At 38.2% G+C, this 12,256-nt stretch overlaps 1 protein-coding gene and 1 pseudogene across 3 annotated transcripts in view; both read left to right on the top strand.

Annotated features, from left to right (window-relative positions):
• Window positions 1–12,256, top strand: part of NALF1 (NALCN channel auxiliary factor 1) — a 629,868-nt gene that overhangs the window by 86,908 nt on the left and 530,704 nt on the right. The gene's annotated exons all lie outside the window — the stretch shown is intronic.
• On the top strand, window positions 2,752–3,777 carry LOC125094947 (PIH1 domain-containing protein 2-like; annotated as a pseudogene).

The following is a 12,256-nucleotide window of genomic DNA, read 5'->3' as shown; positions in this document are numbered from 1 at the left end:
TTATTGTCTTATGGTTCTGAATGCCAGAAGTCCAAAATCAAGCTGTTTGCAGGGTTTGGTGTTTTCACAAACTTTTGAGGGAGAATCCACTCAGTCTCTGTCCCAACTTCTGGTCAGCCCCATGCTTACCTTGCCTTGCAGATAAGACACGTCACTTCCGTCCTCTGTCTTCACATGTCATCTCCTGTGTGTCTGTCCTTACAGTGGTCCTCTACAGCCATATTGAGTTAGGGACCCACCCTACTCCAGTATGACCTCATGTCCACATGATGTTTACAGTGACCTTACTCCCAAATCAGGTCACAATCTGAAGGTCTAGGGGTTAGAAATTCAACTTTTTTTTGGCAGGGGGGAATTCCGCTCATGACAATTAGTAAGAACAACCTAACCCAATTGTATATGGAAGAGTTTGCCAGTGTTGCAGTCTCTATCAGTCTCTCTTTTGTGATAATTTGTGTCTTTGGAAAGCAAGAAAATATAAGAACTAGCTGTGTCTGCTGAAGATATGACCTCATAGTGACCCTCCCTGTTCATTTCTGAAGATGGTCACAGGATGCAATTTCGTAGACAGGAATTACAAACAGAGTTACTACAAAATTAGTGTTTTGCTTAAACTATTTTCTTCACCTGCTGTGTTTAAAAGATATGAAAATTATTTTCCTTTTAAAATTAACAAATTATATTAGTGTTCTTATTAATAACTGTATTTATATGTCTTAGTCATGAATAGTTGCTGATTGGAATGGGAAATAGTTTGGTAATTTAACAGAATTACAGATTATTATAAGATAGATAGTTCACTCTCCAGAATGTTGAGAATGACAAAGAAGTTATTACTCTAACCTTCTCTGGCTTTACATGAGCTACAAAGTGGTATCTGGATAGCTTCCACATTCCCTGCAGGACACAGCTGGGGGAAAGAGGCAATAGGGCCAAGCAAAAGACACTCTGGGAAGAGTGACAGATCCTCTGGGAAGAGATCGGCAATCCCAAGCAATGAAGTCTGAAAGAGAGGGGCAAAATTTAATGCCATTGAAGGTATAGCTCCTTGAGGCACCAAACGGAGAGGGTAGATGGAGGCGCTGAGCAAGAAGGACAGAGAAAGCACAGGTAGAGCGCTGGCTGATGACTTTTGTGAATGTGGAAAGGCTGGGGTTAGTGCCTGGTGTGGCACGCAGCCCCCAGGACTAGTTCAAATATGCATCTGGACTTATGAGAACCAGGTTCATGTGAAGACATCAGAAGCTCAAATTGCCCTGTTTCCTCTCCCCACTTCTACCAGAATAAAGGAACATCCTTAAAAGACTGTGGCAGCTAAGTGTCCTGACCTTACAGCTTGCTACTTCTTCTGAACCCACTGACTCTTCGGCATAAGATGGAGTCTGTCAAAAAAACTTACAAGCATCCTTCATGGCTTTGCTCGGAGACCTCCATGGTTCCCCTCCAGGCAACTGACATGGTTCCTCTCCATCATCCTCATCCTCTCTCAGACCAGAGAGTGTGTATGTACACTTCAATATATTTTGACCTGCATTTTTCAAAACGATTGAAAGAGATACTTTGGGAGTAATGCTAGGTACACGGGTTTATTCCAGCAAGAACTCCTGACTCTCTCCGACAAAATTCAGAGTTTCTCAGAGTTCCGGCCTGCATCTTTACAGATCCCCTACTCTCCCTGCTGTTAAATAGACTCTCAGTAGTATCTGTTGGGGGAGTGAAATGCAGAACGTGAGGCTGCCCATAGTGTTGCTCTTCGTCTCCTCCAGATTGCTGTTTCTCCCGAATGAAGGTTCATGCGATGGCGATGCCCATTCTCTCCACCAGCTGCTGACCCTTTGGCCGCTGTGACAACCTCCATGGCACGTCTTCTTTCCCTGTCGATGACACAGACACATTCATACATTATCACGCAGACTTGCGGCATTTCTGTCTTCCTGCGTTTATCTGGAAGGGCTGCACCCCGGCTCACGGTGCCTCATCACGACCCTGCTCCATGTTCAAAGGCACGGACGGACTGCATCCGGTGTCGCCTCCAAGCTTGTGTAGGGCAAGGCTTTTGTGTGAATGTGTCTTCAGTCCAGAGTCATGTTTGCACCTGATGTTCTCCTCTACAAAGTGACTTCGAATAAACATTTATCATGAGGGACAGCTGGAAGTGAAGACACATACATGCCAGTTTGTAGCGCATTTTGAATGTGCCCCCGCTTCTGTCCTTGTTGACTGTGCACAAAGGGAAAGTGCTGATCTTCTCTCTGAGGCTAATTGTTGCTTCCACAGCTCACTCACCCCCTTCCCTTGCACTCTGTAGGATTGTCTCTGACCTATGACGTTCTTGTGAAAATTGATATCCATGGATTATGGCCCACAAGGAATAATTTAAATGATGACAGATCCCTGGAGGTGTGCTTTTAGTTAAGCAGCCATGTTTGAAGATGACAGTTGTGAAGGTACAAAAACTCTGGCCTTCCCGGTCTCCCACTTCCCTTACATTAAAATGTGGTGTCTCCGTCATGATTTATCTACTTCCGTTTTATATGCATTCTTGTATTTATGCTTTCTATGCATTGACATTAAACAAATTTAATATTTGGTTGTGATTGACTCGAGTGCAAGTCTACACTCTGCACCTTTGCTCCTCAAAGTGCAGTCCCTGGGCCAGCCATGTTGCATCACGGGAGAAGATTGGTAAACCTACAGAATTCAGGTCAAGAGACCAAGAGAAAGGACTTGAGAAGCTTATTTACCTCAATCATGGAGTTTTCCTGAAAGGGGCTGCTCACTCAAGTTATGCAGTCCCGGAACCTCCAAGACGATCTAGCTAAAAGCAGCCCCGCGAGTTCTAAAGAGTTCCTTCAACAGCCGCTGGAAGAGGCGAGACAGTGTTGCCCCAGAACCATAGCTCTGTCTACACACCAGGATCCTGAGAATTAAAGAAAACAAAAATTTTGTATCAGGTTTTGTCAGTGGAAAAGGACAGTTAACCATTCTCCCAGCTCCCCAGTCAGCCTCTCACCCAGTACTGCTAAGTGCTGGCTGACCAGAAGATGTGTCTGAGACATCAGATGTGTCCGTGGTAGTTGTGTCGCCTGCAATGCTGGTGTTCTCCAGGCAGAGAAAAGCACCGTGTGCCAAAAGATCAGTTAGTACGGGTGGCCACGAAATGCATTGAGGACAACTCCAATTTACTCTCACACTCTTCCAATATTACTAAATTTAGAATAAAAGGAAACATCCAAAGGATGAAACAGAATCTGACCAGAATCCAAACCAACCGCACTGAGTCTAAGGGAGAAAACGAGAGAAGAACTGATCCTCAGGCAGATCAGAAGCAGTACTGTGAGCCATCCAGGTCCCTTCCCTCAAATTTTATTGCCAAGAGACCACTTTTCAAGCAAAACCAGGTACCTGATGGAAGACATTTCCAGTACAGAGGTCCATGTGGAGATGAAGGGACCAGCCTACAAATTAAAAATTGTGGCTAGTCAGAATGAAAAACTTTTGGAAAGTAAAATAGAAGTTAAATCACCTGGTAGTAATTCAGCTTGTCCCTGTGACCTTAGTGTTTCTGAGGATGATTTATTGATCGAGGTCTCTGAGGAGTACAGATTACATCTGAATCTTCCAGAATCTGTGCATACTGAAATGACTACAGCAAAATTTATCAAAGAGAACGCTACATTAATCATCCCAGTGCTCCTGGTGGAAGTCAAGAGCATCGTCTGCTTTGGGTTTTCTGTGCTAACGGCCTGTGAATTACAAGACCTTCGTGAAGGGTGAAGAGACAGCGCTTTATCTTAAACACGAGTTTTGTGATTTTTAAGAGTTCTTTTTCACCAAATGATGTTTTCTCATCAACTGTTCTTTTTTTTTTTTTTTTTTTTTTTTTAAGTCACTCTTTCTCCTTCTCAAACTTGGAATGAAGAAGAAACTACTAAAAACTGTATTGCCGTGATATACTTGTTTGGAAGGTATTTCTAAAGGTCTTAAAGTAACGAATATGATTTGGGAAATTCTGCTTGTTTCTAGGAAACATGGGAGAATTCGCGGCTTACTGGTCAAAAATAAAACGTTTTTGTCTAGGAAATTTTTACATCAGGGAGATGAAAATAAAAATTTTTAAAAAGCAGAGTTCAGGTGCAGCCCTGAGCTACTACATCAAAGTTGCAATTCATAAGAGGTTTTATCTTGATGTTTTCTGTGCACATTAAAGTTTGAGCACTGTTCTACATTTCTATGGAACGTACTCTTGTTAGCTCTGAGTTAGTGTTTGGTTTTTGAAACATTGCCATTGTTTTGGGGAATGTAGAGCCCCCAGAAAAATAATTTAATATTTTATACTCACATGCACACACACACATATACACACAGAAAATCTTCTAGCTTCCACCCAGCAGATGCAGTTTTACTTTGGGGTTACACAGATGAAATATTATAAGGAAACACTACACACAATGTCTTTGGTTACCTGAAAAGCAAGATTTCATTAGGCACTCTGTGTTTAATAGGACTAAATAGTATTGAAATAAGTTTTCTTTTTCTCAGTAGTGACCCGTTTTTCCTTATTTGTCACATCTATATTTTATGTAGAAATCTATAGTTTTGTTATACAATTATATATAAATAAAAATTGTGGCCGGGTGAATTTGCTGGGTCTGATTTTTATTGCTCCTTAAGTAAGGAGCGATTGTCCTACACATGCTTTTATTTTCTGATGAATGCTACCAGCTGCAATTTTGGTTTAGTCCTAAGTCTGCAGTAGACTGTAACTCTTCCCTACATGTTTATGCATACGTGTGCAAACACACCTGCACTCAAGCATATTTGGAATTAATTTTGAGCAGCTCTAATAGTTTTGTCTATCAACCTAAGTTCATTATAGGAGCTGTAGAAATTACAGAGATTGTTAGAGAACAATTCCTACTGTCTGGGGCATTTATAATCTAGTATACAAAATAAATTGAACAGAATCAAAATAAATTGAACAGAAATCACTTAGGTATGAAATGCAACAAAAGAGCCCCCTGATTACTTTTGGACAGGGTAATCAAAAAGACATTCTTTGATAAACTGGTATCTAATTGAACTTTGAAAGATACATAGCATTCGAACAGGTAGGAAAAAGCAAGAGCATTTTAACTGGAGGCAACAGTAGGAACAAAGACAAGAAAACCAAAAATGATGAGCCATAGAAAATGACAAATTCCCAGAAAAATAAAGTGAAAGATGTTATAAAAAAATACCAAAAATTGAAGACCGAGAGCTCCACTCACTACTACTCCATGATATGCACATCTTCTAGAATTTCTAAGAGCTCAGGTAGATGAAGGAATTATTCTCGTTAATACTGGCAAATGAAAATGCTGCAGTGAATTTAGAAGACAAATGTGCAAAGACATTTCTTAAAATAGTTAACTACAAAATCACGTGGTCTCAGAATGAAAATATCTTTGAGGCGTGCCTGGGTGGCTCAGTCTTTATGCGTCTGCCTTTAAGCTCAGGTCATGATTCCAGAGTCCTGGGATCGAGCCCCACGTAAGGGTCCCTGCTTGGCGGGAAGCAAGAAAACATCATTGGCAGACATCACCCACTTTCACAGAAAGGATAGAAATCTTTGGGGGCTCCTGGGTGGCACAGTGGTTAAACCTCTGCCTTTGGCTCAGGTCATGATCTCAGGGTACTGGTATCGAGCCCCGCATCAGGCTTTCTGTTCAGTGGGGACCCTGCTTCCCCTTCTTTCTCTGCCTGCCTCTCTGCCTACTTGTGATCTCTGTCTGTCAAATAAATAAATAAAATCTTAAAAAAAAAAAAAAAGAAATCCTTTCTGGTCTCCTTTATGGTTTCCATTCAGGTTTTGCTAAAATTCATTTCATTACAGGTTTCTTAACTGAAATTTGCAAGATAGCTTTTGGAAAGCTCTTTTTTTCTTGAGTTGATTGGAAATCAGAGGAAAGCCGAAAATCAGGAAATCAGAAAAAAGGACAGACCTACTTGTTTGTCCATCCCTGGGTCCCAAATTAAGAAATTGGGATCACGTTCTTTTCTTCTCCTTAAACCTGAGGTTTGTGTATTATATAGTCTCTGTCTAAATCGGTATAAAAATTCTGATTACTCTAGTATCCCTTTTTGGACTAGTTCCCAGACTTTTGAGTTTAATGGACCAGTAAATTTAAATCAGATTAAAGGTTTGTCAAGTGATTGCATTTAAAAAAAAAAATCACTATCGTGTATCTAATTTCACTTTTATTCATAGGTAAAAATATAAATTTCACTTAAAAAGTCGGAAGAAAATAATCTCAGAATGAAACTGCCCATATTTGACAACAACTTAATCTTGTCATATTTTGTTAAACTATATGCAATGTAGTTCTTATGTTTCTCACATTTTTCCATAGATTAGAGAAAATTTCTTTATCGTCAAGAGACCGACATTTTGAAAGCGCTCTTCTGTACGATCTCCATTTTGTAAATATCTCTGGTTAAAATGTCCTATCAGGACCGAGCACCCGGAGCACCTGGGCGGCTCCGTCCGGGAAGCCGCTGACTCTTGATTTCAGCTCAGGTCACGCGATCTCAGGGTCCTGGGATCGAGCCCCCTGTAGGGCTCTGTACTCAGCAGCGAGTCTGCGGCTTCCCCTTCTCCCTCTGCCCCAGCTCCTGCATGCTCTCTCTCTCAAATAAATAAATCCTAAACAAACAAACAAACAAACAGACAAAAACCACCGTGCTGTCCACATTGTCTTCCCCTTTTCAGACCGGTCCCTGAGCAGCCACAGACAGCTCCTCCTGGCGTCGTCAGTCTGTCTGCTCACCGGGCGCTCAGACTCTAGGAGCCACCACTCCACGTCTTTACCTGTGCAGTGAAGTTGTTGAACCTCAATGCAACACTTGGTATTTATTTTTGTTCAGCTGTCTCCTGTTCGTTTGTCCTAGTGTTGCGTCTTGTTGAACGCTTTAAAAGTAATGGTGATGGGTCTCTATAAAATTTATTTACAATGTCTTCAGGCTATCAAAAAAATTTGGGCAGGAAAATGATATAAAACTCCTCATTGAACATATTCTGTGTATCAGTAGTATGTCATTTTCTCTTTTGCTTGACATAAATAAAAATCGAATCAGGTTTATGTACTTTAAAAAAATCCTGCCAGTTTGAAATTTTGGCAAACACAGCTTTGTATGTTTTCATCATCTGTTCATTTTTTTTATGACGAGGTTTTTAAAAATAAAAATTCTATATATTTAAGGTATACCATGTGATGATTAGATAGAAATACACATAGTGAAATGATTACTACCATTAAGTTAACCAACATCTCTTCACAGTCAGCACATTCTGGTGTGTGATGAGTGTACAGTATTATTAAATATAGTCATCGTACCTGTATTTTAGATATCTTATTTATCCTACATCACTGCAAATTTGCACCCTTTGCCCAACATCTTCCCATTTTTCCCCCAACCCCAGCCCCTTGTAACCACCATATTACTTTCTGCTTCTATGAACTTAACACTTTTTAAAATTCCAGTACAAGTGAGATCATACAGTATTTGTCTTTCTCTGTCTGACTTCTTTCACTTAGCGTCATGTCTTCTGGATTCTTCCAAGTTCATTTGTGTCGTCACAAATGGCAAGATTTACTTCCTTCTGAGGAATGAATAATACTCCATTGTGTGTGTATATCTTCTTTATCCATTCATCTGTCAATGGACATTTAGGTTGTTTCCATATCCTGGTTATTGTGAATAATGCTGCAGTGAACATGGGGGTATGGATATTACTTTGAGATACTAATTTTGTTTCCTTTGGGGATTTTGGATCACATGGTAATTCTACTTTTAAGTTTTTGAGGAATCTCCGTAAGGTTTTCTATAATGGCTGCTCCAGTTTGCATTTCCATCAAGAGTATACCAGGGTTCCCTTTTCTTCACATCTGCCAACATTTCTATCTTCTGCTTTTTTTTCATAATAGCTGTCCTATGAGATAGGAGATGATATCACATTGTGGTTTTGATTTGTATTTTTCTGATAGTGACTCATGTTGAGCACCTTCTCATGTATCTCATGGCATTTGTATGTCTTCTCTTGAGAAAGAGAAGGTACTTTTCAGGTACTTTAACCACTTTTTAATCAGGTTATTTGTTTTCTTCCTATTGAGTTGTTTGAACTCCTTACATATTTTGGATTTTAATCCCTTATCAGATGTGTGGTTTACAAGTACTTTCTCCCATTTTGCAGATATCTTCTTTACTATGTTGTATCCTTTACTGTGCAGAAGTTTTAAAATTTGATGTCATAACACTTCTCTGTTTTTGTTTTGTTGACTGTGCTTTTGCAGTCACATCCAAAAAGTCATTGTCCTGACCAGTGTCAAGAAGCTTTCCCCCTAAATTTTCTTCTGCAAGTTTTACAGTGTTAGGTCTTACATTTAAGATTTTAATCCATTGTGAGTTGATTTGCCTGAGTTAAGAGTCCAATTTCATTCTTCTGTATGTGGGAAACTTGTCTTCCCAGCACCACTTAGTGAAGAGACCACGGTTTCCTCCTTGTGTGTTCTTGGCACTTTTGTTGAAGCTTAACTCACCATAAATGCATGAATTTTTCAAGTTTTGGCAAACATAGCTTTGTATTTTTTCATCATCTGTTCAACATTTTCAAGAAACGTCTCTGTTGTTTTTGTCATGATCAAACAAGTTTAAATTAAAACAATAACAAGAAAGAAGATTTATTATTTTGCTGCCAAGGAACTCAACAACTAATTTGGGGTCAGAAAGAATCAGGAGATAAAATTTATTGGTAACCTGTAAGCAGAAACCATTTTAAAATAGGAAAAATGGCTATAAAGAGTTAGAAAAATAATGACTTCATGAAGTTAGAAATGTGTCAGGATCCTAGGAAAGACCTTAGATAAGAAGACAAACAACCAAAGGGCAGGTGGCCACAGAGAGACCCAGGGCTAGAAGGAGTATTTCAGAAGAAATTTGTCCTTGTGTGGACCATTTACCTAAAAGGTGATAAGCTGACTATGAACAAATTGTTAAGAGTCTGAAATCTCTTTGGAAAGATTTAGAGCACAAACGAATTGACTTTAAAAAGCAACTATGAATCTCATAAAATCTGCTTTCATCTTATTAAACCATGGTGCTTAGGTTATAGCCAAAGTCTAAATGTTGGCTAATACAACTGTGCAAGATAATGAAGAGATTTATATATTGATGCTCTTATGTAGAAGAAAAAAAAGTGTATGATTTGTGTAATGACTATAGCATTGGATATGTAGTTAAAACATCTGACATGCCATTAGTTACTAAATTCAAGTAATTTAGTATTTTTGTTTCATTGTGTATCATGTAGCAGTTATTAAGTCTTTCTTACATATAATACTGTTTTTCAAAACTTGACACTGATAATCAAAATGAATATATTTTGCAAAATTTAAAATTTTTATTTTTGTTATACATGCAAAAATTCTGTGTGCCTTGCTTACATGAATTTCATTTGAGGTTAATTTAAATTATAAATATAAATGTGTATAAATATGTATAATGTGTTCATAGTCAGTAAAAAAGCATTGAGTAAGTCTGAGTTTCTTTTAAATTATTTTAAGGTGGGCAGCCACTTCCAGTCTATGATGTCTATGAATTTCTGCAGAATATTCCTCATCATGATTTAGCATTTGAGATGTAACTATTTTACAAAGTAGTGCCTTAATAGAACTTGCATTTGTTGCATATTCAATACCATTCAGCAGGCGATATATACAGTAGAAAGTTCTATTAAAATTAAGTAGATCTCTTTTAAAGAACAATTGTTATTTTTTATTTATTCAATAAACTGTGAATGCATGAGATAACCCGATCTAATCTTGTAATTGATAAATAAATAGATATTTTTAAAATAAAATAATCACGCCAGTTAGTTTTTTGTGGTTAATCCAAAGACCAGTTATATGGCACCAGATAGCAGTTACTTTTTTAATCTAAATAATGTTCTCCAACTCCTTACAAAACAGAGCTATTCGTCAAGGTCACTTTCTCATTATCTTTAACTTGGAAGAAGGCTTCCATAAGAATACAAATGTGACCTCTCTTTTACCTCTACCTTGGGCAAAGCAATGTGAAATATTATTGGAACATACTCTGCTGTTTTGCTATGAGTTTTACAATAATTTACCCACTCCAGAAAGGTTAAGTCATGTCATCCCGCTAAAGCCTGCTAAGCCTACAAAATAGATTATTTTATGGTAAAGCAGCTTTCCTTTCCAAGTGTGCTTTGCCCTAGAGGAAATGAAGTTGCCACTTTAGAATGCTCAATAACACGTTCCGCTCAGCACTGTAACTCACGGAGATTAATCAGTTTCTGCTCTGTTTCATCACTCAGTCCAGAGGCTTCCAAATTATGGCTGCCAACCCTCAGGCTTGCACCTATGCACTCTAGGACACAGTCTTGAAAGCAGGTTTTCTCCGTTTTGGTTTTTGTTTTTGTTTTTGTCTTCCATTATGTACATAGAATAGATTTTAAAATCAGTTATTTCAAATTTAGCAATTTTTATGCTTCTAAAGAAAATTAATTTTCCTTATAGAAGTTTATTTTCTAGTTTCAAGTATTTTATTTTATGGTATTTTGGTGTAAAGGACTTCCATGGTAACATTTAAGAAACTACCACTTAGGAGCTAAGATTCTCTACTAGAATTGTCCACTTAAGTAATACAGTATAATTACTATTTTAGTGGAAATCTAATATCTATTGTTACTTATCACTGTGACATCACAATTTGGGAATTTTTGTTTGTTTATTGCTTTTCTATGTTTTGTTTTTGATGGTAAAGAAATCTGCAATAATATTGTGGCGACTAACTTTTAATTCATTTTTCTGCCTTTTTTAAACATGAAAGTAGGAATTTGTATTATCCATATCATTCTAAATGCATTCTAAAATGCATTCAGATATAAAAAGCTAAAATGGATTATAGTTTATGAAGAGACTTTAGAAAATGTGATCCAGTTCAATTTGGTGTGAGTTAAACATGAGTTACATCGTCTTTTCCCCCTTGCTTGAGAAATTTCATTCCCATGGTTGCTATGTGCAGGACCCAGACAGACCTTCCTCTGGGACAGCTTGACGTTCTTGCTGCATATTCTGGTCTTGGTGGATGTGTCCTGGCAGGTGACACACGGAGCCTCTAGACCCCTGCTCTCCACACGTGGCACCGTTGGCCACATGTGGCTCTTGAGCCCTTGAAATGGCGTTAAGTAAGATGGAGGGTGTGAGGTTTTACAATTTTATTTCATTTTGATCAATTAAATTAAATAATGGGTTAAAATTAGGTATGCAGTGTAAAGTAAATTTAGATCAAGCATACATTTCTTGTTTTGCTAGGACTGTACTTGACCTCTGACATTTCAGCCTATGAGTAAGATATGCTGCAAGTGTAAAACACAAGATTTCAAAGATAAGGTATAAAACAGGAAAGTAGACCATCTCAGGGAAAATTTTTATTTTGATTACATGCTGAATGATAAGATTTTGGATATATACAATTAAAATAAATAAATAAACAATTAAAATATACAATTAGAGTTAATTTCATGTGTTCCCTTTTCACTTATTTTTTTTTGAAGATTTTATTTATTTATTTGACAGAGAGAGATCACAAGTAGGCAGAGAGGCAGGCAGAGAGAAAAGGGGGAAGCAGCTTTTTTCAGTTTTTTAATCTGGCTACCAGAATAGTTAAAATTATGGTTTGCATTGTGTTTCTGTTGTGTGTATTTCTATTATGTATTTGCATTGTATTTCTAGTGCTGTGGTGGTTCAGGTGTTGGAGACTCTGGTAGTTCTCTGCATGCAGGTGAACTTGGCAGCAAATTCCCACAAAACTTAAAATTTCCTCTGTTGTTATAGATCCTTTCAAGAGAAAATCACTTATGATGCAGATTTCCCAAAACATGTTTTTGGCAATGTCCATGAGATTTCTTAGGGTTTTAATATGCCACATGCCATGTATATCTAAATAGTATACCCTCAGTCAGCTCCCCAGTCGATTTCCAGGGAGAATCTGTGGATCAGATGATCAGGGGTGCCTGGGTGGCTCAGTCTGTTGAGCATCTGACTCGTGATTTCCACTCAGGTCATGATTTCAGGGTCATGAGATCGAGCCACCTGTCAGGCTCCCTGCTCAGCAGGGAGTCTGCTTGAGAATCTCTCTCCCTCTGCCCCCACCTCCCAAAATAAATTTTAAAAAAATCTTTAGAAAAGACAAA

Source organism: Lutra lutra, chromosome 3, assembly GCF_902655055.1.
Source record: "Lutra lutra chromosome 3, mLutLut1.2, whole genome shotgun sequence".
In the NCBI taxonomy this organism is placed as follows: domain Eukaryota; kingdom Metazoa; phylum Chordata; class Mammalia; order Carnivora; family Mustelidae; genus Lutra; species Lutra lutra.
This window is presented reverse-complemented; position numbering and strand designations above follow the sequence as displayed.